General features: G+C 48.1%; 10 non-coding genes across 10 annotated transcripts; all 10 read right to left on the reverse strand.

The window, feature by feature from the left end:
- Window positions 1-75: 75 nt before the first annotated feature.
- Window positions 76-148, reverse strand: trnak-cuu (transfer RNA lysine (anticodon CUU)). Its single transcript has one exon. It is a non-coding gene; the product is annotated as a tRNA-Lys (tRNA).
- A 1,186-nt stretch (window positions 149-1,334) lies between these two features.
- trnak-cuu (transfer RNA lysine (anticodon CUU)) lies at window positions 1,335-1,407 on the reverse strand. The gene has a single exon. It is a non-coding gene; the product is annotated as a tRNA-Lys (tRNA).
- A 1,199-nt stretch (window positions 1,408-2,606) lies between these two features.
- trnar-ccu (transfer RNA arginine (anticodon CCU)) lies at window positions 2,607-2,679 on the reverse strand. The gene has a single exon. It is a non-coding gene; the product is annotated as a tRNA-Arg (tRNA).
- An 856-nt stretch (window positions 2,680-3,535) lies between these two features.
- Window positions 3,536-3,607, reverse strand: trnar-ccu (transfer RNA arginine (anticodon CCU)). The gene has a single exon. It is a non-coding gene; the product is annotated as a tRNA-Arg (tRNA).
- Window positions 3,608-4,258: 651 nt separating this feature from the next.
- Window positions 4,259-4,331, reverse strand: trnak-cuu (transfer RNA lysine (anticodon CUU)). Its single transcript has one exon. It is a non-coding gene; the product is annotated as a tRNA-Lys (tRNA).
- Window positions 4,332-5,286: 955 nt separating this feature from the next.
- trnar-ccu (transfer RNA arginine (anticodon CCU)) lies at window positions 5,287-5,358 on the reverse strand. Its single transcript has one exon. It is a non-coding gene; the product is annotated as a tRNA-Arg (tRNA).
- Window positions 5,359-7,666: 2,308 nt separating this feature from the next.
- On the reverse strand, window positions 7,667-7,739 carry trnak-cuu (transfer RNA lysine (anticodon CUU)). The gene has a single exon. It is a non-coding gene; the product is annotated as a tRNA-Lys (tRNA).
- A 948-nt stretch (window positions 7,740-8,687) lies between these two features.
- On the reverse strand, window positions 8,688-8,760 carry trnar-ccu (transfer RNA arginine (anticodon CCU)). Its single transcript has one exon. It is a non-coding gene; the product is annotated as a tRNA-Arg (tRNA).
- A 2,345-nt stretch (window positions 8,761-11,105) lies between these two features.
- On the reverse strand, window positions 11,106-11,180 carry trnar-ccu (transfer RNA arginine (anticodon CCU)). Its single transcript has one exon. It is a non-coding gene; the product is annotated as a tRNA-Arg (tRNA).
- Window positions 11,181-11,832: 652 nt separating this feature from the next.
- trnak-cuu (transfer RNA lysine (anticodon CUU)) lies at window positions 11,833-11,905 on the reverse strand. The gene has a single exon. It is a non-coding gene; the product is annotated as a tRNA-Lys (tRNA).
- Between the last annotated feature and the right edge of the window lie 455 nt (window positions 11,906-12,360).

The raw sequence follows: 12,360 nt of genomic DNA on the forward strand, positions 1-12,360 counted from the left end.
GGCTTAGCAGAGGATAGTTTCGATCCTTCAACCTCTGGGTTACACACGCTTCCCGCTGCTCCACTCTGCTTTATTCACCCCAGATGGGACTCAATCCCACAATCCCTGGCTTAAGAGGCCAGTGCCTTATCCATTAGGCCACTGGGGCTTGAAAACAGATGCTAACTTGCCCTTTTATATCTCAATCTTATTCAGGAGGCCTTTACAATGCACACAAAGAGTCTTCTAGATGACTGAATATTATTAGAGGTCAAATTGGCCTCAGCTTTTTCAGACCATATTGTGGCTTTTGTTCCTTTTTAGGGACTCAAGACTGTTTAGAAGTTGAAAGGTCATAGCAGAGGATAGGTTCGATCCATCGACCTCTGGGTTATGGGCCCAGCACGCTTCCCGCTGCGCCACTCTGCTGTAGTGCACCTTGACCGGACTCGAAACCACAATCTCTGGCTTTGGAGGCCAGTGCCTAGGGCTGCATGGATGTTAACTTTTTGTGCGTATTGTAAAGGCTCCTGAATAAGATTGATAATGTAAAATGCCTTAGCAGAGGATGGCTTCAATCCTTCAACCTCTGGGTTAAACACGCTTCCGCTGCTCCACTCTGCTGCATTCACCCCAGATGGGACTCAATCCCACAATCCCTGGCTTAGAGGCCAGTGCCTTATCCATTAGGCCACTGGGGCTTGAAAACAGATGCTAACTTGCCCTTTTACATCTCAATCTTATTCAGGAGGCCTTTACAATGCACACAAAGAGTCTTCTAGATGACTGAATATTATTAGAGGTCAAAATTGGCCTCAGCTTTTTCACGACCAGCTTGTGGCTTTTGTTCCTTTTTAGGGACTCAAGAGTGTTTAGAAGTTAAAAGGTCATAGCAGAGGATGGTTTCGATCCATCGACCTCTGGGTTATGGGCCCAGCACGCTTCCGCTGCGCCACTCTGCTGTAGTGCACCTTGACCGGACTCGAAACCACAATCTCTGGCTTAGGAGGCCAGTGACTCAGGGCTGTATAGATGTTAACTTTTTGTGCGTATTGTAAAGGCTCCTGAATAAGATTGAGATTTAAAATGCCTTAGCAGAGGATGGTTTCGATCCATCGACCTCTGGGTTATGGGCCCAGCACGCTTCCGCTGCGCCACTCTGCTGTAATCAACCTTGACCGGACTTGAAACCACAATCTCTGGCTTGGAGGCCAGTGCCTCAGGAGTGTCTAGAAGTTAACTCTTTGTGTGTATTGTAAAGGCCATCCTGAGTTTCAAAAAGGCTTAGCAGAGGATCGTTTCGATCCTTCAACCTCTGGGTTACACACGCTTCCGCTGCTCCACTCTGCTGTATTCACCCCAGATGGGACTCAATCCCAAAATCCCTGGCTTAAGAGGCCAGTGCCTTATCCATTAGGCCACTGGGGCTTGAAAACAGATGCTAACTTGCCCTTTTATATCTCAATCTTATTCAGGAGGCCTTTACAATGCACACAAAGAGTCTTCTAGATGACTGAATATTATTAGAGGTCAAATTGGCCTCAGCTTTTCACGACCAGCTTGTGGCTTTTGTTCCTTTTTATGGACTCAAGAGTGTTTAGAAGTTAAAAGGTCATAGCAGAGGATGGTTTCGATCCATCGACCTCTGGGTTATGGGCCCAGCACGCTTCCGCTGCGCCACTCTGCTGTAGTGCACCTTGACTGGACTCGAAACCACAATCTCTTTCTTAGGAGGCCAGTGCCTCAGGGATGTATAGATGTTAACTTTTTGTGTGTATTGTAAAGGCATCCTGAAGTTTCAATAAAGGATTAGCAGAGGATCGTTTCGATCCCTTCAACCTCTGGGTTAGGCCACACGCTTCCGCTGCTCCACTCTGCTGTATTCACCCCAGATGGGACTCGAATCCCACAATCCCTGGCTTAGGAGGCCAGTGCCTATCCATTAGGCCACTGGGCTTGAAAACAGATGCTAACTTGCCCTTTTATATCTCAATCTTATTCAGGAGGCCTTTACAATGCACACAAAGAGTCTTCTAGATGACTGAATATTATGAGAGGTCAAATTGGCCTCAGCTTTTCACGACCAGCTTGTGGCTTTTGTTCCTTTTTAGGGACTCAAGAGTGTTTAGAAGTTAAAAGGTCATAGCAGAGGATGGTTTCGATCCATCGACCTCTGGGTTATGGGCCCAGCACGCTTCCGCTGCGCCACTCTGCTGTAGTGCACCTTGACCGGACTCGAAAACCCACAATCTCTGGCTTAGGAGGCCAGTGCCTCAGGGATGTATAGATGTTAACTTTTGTGCGTATTGTAAAGGCCTCCTGAATAAGATTGAGATGTAAAATGCCTTAGCAGAGGATGGTTTCGATCCATCGACCTCTGGGTTATGGGCGCAGCACGCTTCCGCTGCGCCACTCTGCTGTAGTGCACCTTGACCGGACTCGAAACCACAATCTCTGGCTTAGGAGGCCAGTGCCTCAGGGATATATAGATGTTAACTTTTTTGTGCGTATTGTAAAGGCCTCCTGAATAAGATTGAGATGTAAAATGCCTTAGCAGAGGATGGTTTCGATCCATCGACCTCTGGTTATGGGCCCAGCACGCTTCCGCTGCGCCACTCTGCTGTATTCACCCCAGATGGGACTCGAACCCACAATCCCTGGCTTAGGAGGCCAGTGCCTTATCCATTAGGCCACTGGGGCTTGAAAAACAGATGCTAACTTGCCCTTTTATATCTCAATCTTATTCAGGAGGCCTTTACAATGCACACAAAGAGTCTTCTAGATGACTGAATATTATGAGAGGTCAAATTGGCCTCAGCTTTTCACGACCAGCTTGTTGCTTTTGATGTTTTTTAGGGTCTCAGGAGTGTTTAGAAGTTAAAAGGGCATAGCAGAGGATGGTTTCGATCCATCGACCTCTGGGTTATGGGCCCAGCACGCTTCCGCTGCGCCACTCTGCTGTAGTGCACCTTGACCTGACTCGAAACCACAATCTCTGGCTTAGGAGGCCAGTGCCTCAGGGCTTTATAGATGTTAACTTTTTGTGCGTATTGTAAAGGGCTCCTGAATAAGATTGAGATTTAAAATGCCTTAGCAGAGGATGGTTTCGATCCATCGACCTCTGGGTTATGGGCCCAGCACGCTTCCGCTGCGCCACTCTGCTGTAATCAACCTTGACCGGACTTGAAACCACAATCTCTGGCTTTGGAGGCCAGTGCCTCAGGAGTGTCTAGAAGTTAACTCTTTTTGTATATTGTAAAGGCCTCCTGAATAAGATTGAGATTTAAAATGCCTTAGCAGAGGATGGTTTCGATCCATCGACCTCTGGGTTATGGGCCCAGCACGCTTCCGCTGCGCCACTCTGCTGTAATCAACCTTGACGGGACTTGAAACCACAATCTCTGGCTTAGGAGGCCAGTGCCTCAGGAGTGTCTAGAAGTTAACTCTTTGTGTGTATTGTAAAGGCATGCTGAGACTCAAAAAGGCTTAGCAGAGGATGGTTTCGATCCTTCGAGCTCTGGCCCAGCACGCTTCCGCTGAGCCACTGTGCTGTATTCACCCCAGATGGGACTCGAACCACAATCCCTGGCTTAGGAGGCCAGTGCCTTATCCATTAGGCCACTGGGGCTTGAAAACAGATGCTAACTTGCCGTTTTACATCTCAATCTTATTCAGGAGGCCTTTCCAATGCACACAAAGAGTCTTCTAGATGACTGAATATTATGAGAGGTCAAATTGGCCTCAGCTTTTCACGACCAGCTTGTTGCTTTTGACGTTTTTTAGGGTCTCAGGAGTGTTTAGAAGTTAAAAGGGCATAGCAGAGGATGGTTTCGATCCATCGACCTCTGGGTTATGGGCCCAGCACGCTTCCGCTGCGCCACTCAGCTGTAATCAACCTTGACCGGACTTGAAACCACAATCTCTGGCTTTGGAGGCCAGTGCCTCAGGAGTGTCTAGAAGTTAACTCTTTTGTGTATTGTAAAGGCCTCCTGAATAAGATTGAGATTTACAATGCCTTAGCAGAGGATGGTTTCGATCCATTGACCTCTGGGTTATGGGCCCAGCACGCGTCCGCTGCGCCACTCTGCTGTAATCAACTTTGACCGGACTTGAAACCACAATCTCTGGCTTAGGAGGCCAGTGCCTCAGGAGTGTCTAGAAGTTAACTCTTTGTGTGTATTGTAAAGGCATCCTGAGTTTTAAAAAGGCTTAGCAGAGATCGTTTCGATCCTTCAACCTCTGGGTTACACACGCTTCCGCTGCTCCACTCTGCTGTATTCACCCCAGATGGGACTCAATCCCACAATCCCTGGCTTAAGAGGCCAGTGCCTTATCCATTAGGCCACTGGGGCTTGAAAACAGATGCTAACTTGCCCTTTTACATCTCAATCTTATTCAGGAGGCCTTTACAATGCACACAAAGAGTCTTCTAGATGACTGAATATTATTAGAGGTCAAATTGGCCTCAGCTTTCACGACCAGCTTGTGGCTTTTGTTCCTTTTTTAGGGACTCAAGAGTGTTTAGAAGTTAAAAGGTCATAGCAGAGGATGGTTTCGATCCATCGACCTCTGGGTTATGGGCCCAGCACGCTTCCGCTGCGCCACTCTGCTGTAGTGCACCTTGACCGGACTCGAAACCACAATCTCTGCCTTAGGAGGCCAGTGCCTCAGGGATGTATAGATGTTAACTTTTTGTGCGTATTGTAAAGGCCTCCTGAATAAGATTGAGATGTAAAATGCCTTAGCAGAGGATTGGTTTTCGATCCATAGACCTCTGGGTTATGGGCCCAGCACCCTTCCGCTGCGCCACTCTGCTGTATTCACCCCAGATGGGACTCGAACCCACAATCCCTGGCTTAGGAGGCCTCTGGGTTATGGGGCCCAGCACGCTTCCGCTGCGCCACTCTGCTGTAATCAACCTTGACCGGACTTGAAACCACAATCTCTGGCTTTGGAGGCCAGTGCCTCAGGAGTGTCTAGAAGTTAACGTCTTTTTGTATATTGTAAAGGCCTCCTGAATAAGATTGAGATTTACAATGCCTTAGCAGAGGATGGTTTCGATCCATCGACCTCTGGGTTATGGGCCCAGCACGCTTCCGCTGCGCCACTCTGCTGTAATCAACCTTGACTGGACTTGAAACCACAATCTCTGGCTTAGGAGGCCAGTGCCTCAGCGAGTGTCCTAGAAGTTAACTCTTTGTGTGTATTGTAAAGGCATGCTGAGACTCAAAAAGGCTTAGCAGAGGATGGTTTCGATCCTTCGAGCTCTGGGCCCAGCACGCTTCCGCTGAGCCACTGTGCTGTATTCACCCCAGATGGGACTCGAACCACAATCCCTGGCTTAGGAGGCCAGTGCCTTATCCATTAGGCCACTGGGGCTTGAAAACAGATGCTAACTTGCCCTTTTATATCTCAATCTTATTCAGGAGGCCTTTCCAATGCACACAAAGAGTCTTCTAGATGACTGAATATTATGAGAGGTCAAATTGGCCTCAGCTTTTCACGACCAGCTTGTTGCTTTTGACGTTTTTTAGGGTCTCAGGAGTGTTTAGAAGTTAAAAAGTGGATAGCAGAGGATGGTTTTCGATCCATCGACCTCTGGGTTATGGGCCCAGCACGCTTCCGCTGCGCCACTCTGCTGTAGTGCACCTTGACCGGACTCGAAACCACAATCTCTGGCTTAGGAGGCCAGTGACTCAGGGCTGTATAGATGTTAACTTTTTGTGCGTATTGTAAAGGGCTCCTGAATAAGATTGAGATTTAAAATGCCTTAGCAGAGGATGGTTTCGATCCATCGACCTCTGGGTTATGGGCCCAGCACGCTTCCGCTGCGCCACTCTGCTGTAGTGCACCTTGACCGGACTCGAAACCACAATCTCTGGCTTAGGAGGCCAGTGACTCAGGGCTGTATAGATGTTAACTTTTTGTGCGTATTGTAAAGGGCTCCTGAATAAGATTGAGATTTAAAATGCCTTAGCAGAGGATGGTTTCGATCCATCGACCTCTGGGTTATGGGCCCAGCACGCTTCCGCTGCGAAACTCTGCTGTAATCAACCTTGACCGAACTTGAAACCACAATCTCTGGCTTAGGAGGCCAGTGCCTCAGGAGTGTCTAGAAGTTAACTCTTTGTGTGTATTGTAAAGGTATCCTGAGTTTCAAAAAGGCTTAGCAGAGAATCGTTTCGATCCTTCAAACTCTGGGTTACACACGCTTCCGCTGCTCCACTCTGCTGTATTCACCCCAGATGGGACTCAATCCCAAAATCCCTGGCTTAAGAGGCCAGTGCCTTATCCATTAGGCCACTGGGACTTGAAAACAGATGCTAACTTGCCCTTTTATATCTCAATCTTATTCAGGAGGCCTTTACAATGCACACAAAGAGTCTTCTAGATGACTGAATATTATTAGAGGTCAAATTGGCCTCAGCTTTTCACGACCAGCTTGTGGCTTTTGTTCCTTTTATGGACTCAAGAGTGTTTAGAAGTTAAAAGGTCATAGCAGAGGATGGTTTCCATCCATCGACCTCTGGGTTATGGGCCCAGCACGCTTCCGCTGCGCCACTCTGCTGTAGTGCACCTTGACCGGACTCGAAACCACAATCTCTTTCTTAGGAGGCCAGTGCCTCAGGGATGTATAGATGTTAACTCTTTGTGTGTATTGTAAAGGCATCCTGAGTTTCAAAAAGGATTAGCAGAGGATCGTTTCAATCCTTCAACCTCTGGGTTAAACACGCTTCCGCTGCTCCACTCTGCTGCATTCACCCAGATGGGACTCAATCCCACAATCCCTGGCTTAAGAGGCCAGTGCCTTATCCATTAGGCCACTGGGGCTGGAAAACAGATGCTAACTTGCCCTTTTATATCTCAATCTTATTCAGGAGGCCTTTACAATGCACACAAAGAGTCTTCTAGATGACTGAATATTATGAGAGGTCAAATTGGCCTCAGCTTTTCACGACCAGCTTGTTGCTTTTGATGTTTTTTAGGGTCTCAGGAGTGTTTAGAAGTTAAAAGGCATAGCAGAGGATGGTTTCGATCCATCGACCTCTGGGTTATGGGCCCAGCACGCTTCCGCTGCGCCACTCTGCTGTAGTGCACCTTGACCTGACTCGAAACCACAATCTCTGGCTTAGGAGGCCAGTGCCTCAGGGCTTACTAGATGTTAACTTTTTGTGCGTATTGTAAAGGGCTCCTGAATAAGATTGAGATTTAAAATGCCTTAGCAGAGGATGGTTTCGATCCATCGACCTCTGGGTTATGGGCCCAGCACGCTTCCGCTGCGCCACTCTGCTGTAATCAACCTTGACCGGACTTGAAACCACAATCTCTGGCTTTGGAGGCCAGTGCCTCAGGAAGTGTCTAGAAGTTAACTCTTTTTGTATATTGTAAAGGCCTCCTGAATAAGATTGAGATTTACAATGCCTTAGCAGAGGATGGTTTCGATCCATCGACCTCTGGGTTATGGGCCCAGCACGCGTCCGCTGCGCCACTCTGCTGTAATCAACTTTGACCGGACTTGAAACCACAATCTCTGGCTTAGGAGGCCAGTGCCTCAGGAGTGTCTAGAAGTTAACTCTTTGTGTGTATTGTAAAGGCATCCTGAGTTTTAAAAAGGCTTAGCAGAGAATCGTTTCGATCCTTCAACCTCTGGGTTACACACGCTTCCGCTGCTCCACTCTGCTGTATTCACCCCAGATGGGACTCAATCCCACAATCCCTGGCTTAAGAGGCCAGTGCCTTATCCATTAGGCCACTGGGGCTTGAAAACAGATGCTAACTTGCCCTTTTACATCTCAATCTTATTCAGGAGGCCTTTACAATGCACACAAAGAGTCTTCTAGATGACTGAATATTATTAGAGGTCAAATTGGCCTCAGCTTTTCACGACCAGCTTGTGGCTTTTGTTCCTTTTTAGGGACTCAAGAGTGTTTAGAAGTTAAAAGGTCATAGCAGAGGATGGTTTCGATCCATCGACCTCTGGGTTATGGGCCAGCACGCTTCCGCTGCGCCACTCTGCTGTAGTGCACCTTGACCGGACTCGAAACCACAATCTCTGGCTTAGGAGGCCAGTGCCTCAGGGATGTATAGATGTTAACTTTTTGTGCGTATTGTAAAGGCCTCCTGAATAAGATTTGAGATGTAAATGCCTTAGCAGAGGATGGTTTCGATCCATAGACCTCTGGGTTATGGCCCAGCACCCTTCCGCTGCGCCACTCTGCTGTATTCACCCCAGATGGGGACTCGAACCCACAATCCCTGGCTTAGGAGGCCTCTGGGTTATGGGCCCAGCACGCTTCCGCTGCGCCACTCTGCTGTAATCAACCTTGACCGGACTTGAAACCACAATCTTGGCTTTGGAGGCCAGTGCCTCAGGAGTGTCTAGAAGTTAACTCTTTTTGTATATTGTAAAGGCCTCCTGAATAGATTGAGATTTACAATGCCTTAGCAGAGGATGGTTTCGATCCATCGACCTCTGGGTTATGGGCCCAGCACGCTTCCGCTGCGCCACTCTGCTGTAATCAACCTTGACTGGACTTGAAACCACAATCTCTGGCTTAGGAGGCCAGTGCCTCAGGAGTGTCTAGGAAGTTAACTCTTTGTGTGTATTGTAAAGGCATGCTGAGACTCAAAAAAGGCTTAGCAGAGGATGGTTTCGATCCTTCGAGCTCTGGGCCCAGCACGCTTCCGCTGAGCCACTGTGCTGTATTCACCCCAGATGGGACTCGAAACCACAATCCCTGGCTTAGGAGGCCAGTGCCTTATCCATTAGGCCACTGGGGCTTGAAAACAGATGCCTAACTTGCCCTTTTATATCTCAATCTTATTCAGGAGGCCTTTCCAATGCACACAAAGAGTCTTCTAGATGACTGAATATTATGAGAGGTCAAATTGGCCTCAGCTTTTTCACGACCAGCTTGTTGCTTTTGACGTTTTTAGGGTCTCAGGAGTGTTTAGAAGTTAAAAGGGCATAGCAGAGGATGGTTTCGATCCATCGACCTCTGGGGTTATGGGCCCAGCACGCTTCCGCTGCGCCACTCTGCTGTAGTGCCACCTTGACCGGACTCGAACCACAATCTCTGGCTTAGGAGGCCAGTGACTCAGGGCTGTATAGATGTTAACTTTTTGTGCGTATTGTAAAGGGCTCCTGAATAAGATTGAGATTTAAAATGCCTTAGCAGAGGATGGTTTCGATCCATCGACCTCTGGGTTATGGGCCCAGCACGCTTCCGCTGCGCCACTCTGCTGTAGTGCACCTTGACCGGACTCGAAACCACAATCTCTGGCTTAGGAGGCCAGTGACTCAGGGCTGTATAGATGTTAACTTTTTGTGCGTATTGTAAAGGGCTCCTGAATAAGATTGAGATTTAAAATGCCTTAGCAGAGGATGGTTTCGATCCATCGACCTCTGGGTTATGGCCCCAGCACGCTTCCGCCTGCGAACTCTGCTGTAATCAACCTTGACCGAACTTGAAACCACAATCTCTGGCTTAGGAGGCCAGTGCCTCAGGAGTGTCTAGAAGTTAACTCTTTGTGTGTATTGTAAAGGTATCCTGAGTTTCAAAAAGGCTTAGCAGAGAATCGTTTCGATCCTTCAACCTCTGGGTTACACACGCTTCCGCTGCTCCACTCTGCTGTATTCACCCCAGATGGGACTCAATCCCAAAATCCCTGGCTTAAGAGGCCAGTGCCTTATCCATTAGGCCACTGGGGACTTGAAAACAGATGCTAACTTGCCCTTTATATCTCAATCTTATTCAGGAGGCCGTTTACAATGCACACAAAGAGTCTTCTAGATGACTGAATATTATTAGAGGTCAAATTGGCCTCAGCTTTTCACGACCAGCTTGTGGCTTTTGTTCCTTTTTATGGACTCAAGAGTGTTTAGAAGTTAAAAGGTCATAGCAGAGGATGGTTTCGAATCCATCGACCTCTGGGTTATGGGCCCAGGCACGCTTCCCGCTGCGCCACTCCTGCTTGTGAGTGCACCTTGACCGTGACTCGAAATCCCACAATCCTCTTTCTTAGTGAGGCCAGTGCCTCAGGGATGTTGTAGATGTTAACTCTTTTGTGTGTATTGTTATAAGATCCTGAGTGTTCATAAGAGGATTCAGCAAGGATGGTTTCGATCCTTCAACCTCGGGGTTAAAACACGCTTCCGCTGCTCCACTCTGCGCATTCACCCCGATGGGACTCAATCCCACAATCCCTGGCTTAAGAGGCCAGTCCTTATCCATTAGCCACTGGGGCTTTGAAAACAGATGCTAACTTGCCCTTTTACATCTCAATCTTATTTCAGGAGGGCCTTTACAATGCACACAAAGAGTCTTCTAGATGACTGAATATTATTAGAGGTCAAATGGCCTCAGCTTTCACGACCAGCTTGTGGCTTTTTGTTCCTTTTTAGGGGACTCAAGAGTGTTTAGAAGTTAAAAGGTCATAGCAGAGGATGGTTCGATCCATCGACCTCTGGTTATGGCCCAGCACGCTTCCGCTGCCGCCACTTGCTGTAGTTGCAGCTTGACCGGGAACTCGAAACCAACTAATCTGCTTTGGCTTAGTGAGGCCAGGGCCGCAGGAAGTGCATAGAATGTTAACTTTTGTGGGTATTGTATAAGGCCTCGCTGTAATAAGAGTTGAGATTTAAATTGGCGCTTAGCAGAGGATGGTGTTCGATCCATCGACCTCTGGGTTATGGGCCAGCACGCTTCCGCTGCGGCCACTCTGCTGTAATCAACCTTTGACCGGACTTGAAACCACAATCTCTGGCTTTGGAGGCCAGTGCCTCAGGAGTGTCTAGAAGTTAACTCTTTTTGTATATTGTAAAGGCCTCCTGAATAAGATTGAGATTTAAAATGCCTTAGCAGAGGATGGTTTCGATCCATCGACCTCTGGTTATGGGGCCCAGCACGCTTCCGCTGCGGCCACTCTGTCGATGTAATCAACGCTTGACCGGACTTGAAACCACAAATCTCTGGCTTAGGAGGCCAGTGCCTCAGGAGTGTCTAGAGTAACTCTTGTGTGTATTGTAAAGCATCCTGAGTTTCAAAAAGGCTTAGCAGAGGATCGTTTCGATCCTTTCAACCTCTGTGGACAGCACGCTTCCGCTGCGTCCACTCTGCTGTATTCACCCCAGATGGGACTCGAATACCCACAATCCCTGGCTTAGGAGGCCAGTGCCTTATCCATTAGGCCACTGGGGCTTGAAAACAGATGCTAACTTGCCCTTTTATATCTCAATCTTATTCAGGAGGCCTTTACAATGCACACAAAGAGTCTTCTAGATGACTGAATATTATGAGAGGTCAAATTGGCCTCAGCTTTTCACGACCAGCTTGTTGCTTTTGACGTTTTTTTAGGGTCTCAGGAGTGTTTAGAAGTTAAAAGGGCATAGCAGAGGATGGTTTCGATCCATCGACCTCTGGGTTATGGGCCCAGCACGCTTCCGCTGCGCCACTCTGCTGTAGTGCACCTTGACCGGACTCGAAACCACAATCTCTGGCTTAGGAGGCCAGTGCCTCAGGAGTGTATAGATGTTAACTTTTTGTGTATTGTAAAGGCCTCCTGAATAAGATTGAGATTTAAAATGCCTTAGCAGAGGATGGTTTCGATCCATCGACCTCTGGGTTATGGGCCCAGCACGCTTCCGCTGCGCCACTCTGCTGTAATCAACCTTGACCGGACTTGAAACCACAATCTCTGGCTTAGGAGGCCAGTGCCTCAGGAGTGTCTAGAAGTTAACTCTTTGTGTGTATTGTAAAGGCATCCTGAGTTTCAAAAAGGCTTAGCAGAGGATCGTTTCGATCCTTCAACCTCTGGGTTACACACGCTTCCGCTGCTCCACTCTGCTGTATTCACCCCAGATGGGACTCAATCCCACAATCCCTGGCTTAAGAGGCCAGTGCCTTATCCATTAGGCCACTGGGGCTTGAAAACAGATGCTAACTTGCCCTTTTATATCTCAATCTTATTCAGGAGGCCTTTACAATGCACACAAAGAGTCTTCTAGATGACTGAATATTATTAGAGGTCAAATTGGCCTCAGCTTTTCACGACCAGCTTGTGGCTTTTGTTCCTTTTTAGGGACTCAAGAGTGTTTAGAAGTTAAAAGGTCATAGCAGAGGATGGTTTCGATCCATCGACCTCTGGGTTATGGGCCCAGCACGCTTCCGCTGCGCCACTCTGCTGTAGTGCACCTTGACCGGACTCGAAACCACAATCTCTTTCTTAGGAGGCCAGTGCCTCAGGGATGTATAGATGTTAACTTTTTGTGCGTATTGTAAAGGCCTCCTGAATAAGATTGAGAAAAAATGCCTTAGCAGAGGATGGTTTCGATCCATCGACCTCTGGGTTATGGGCAGCACGCTTCCGCTGCTCCACTCT

Source organism: Carassius auratus, unplaced genomic scaffold (genome assembly GCF_003368295.1).
Source record: "Carassius auratus strain Wakin unplaced genomic scaffold, ASM336829v1 scaf_tig00039044, whole genome shotgun sequence".
NCBI lineage: Eukaryota > Metazoa > Chordata > Actinopteri > Cypriniformes > Cyprinidae > Carassius > Carassius auratus.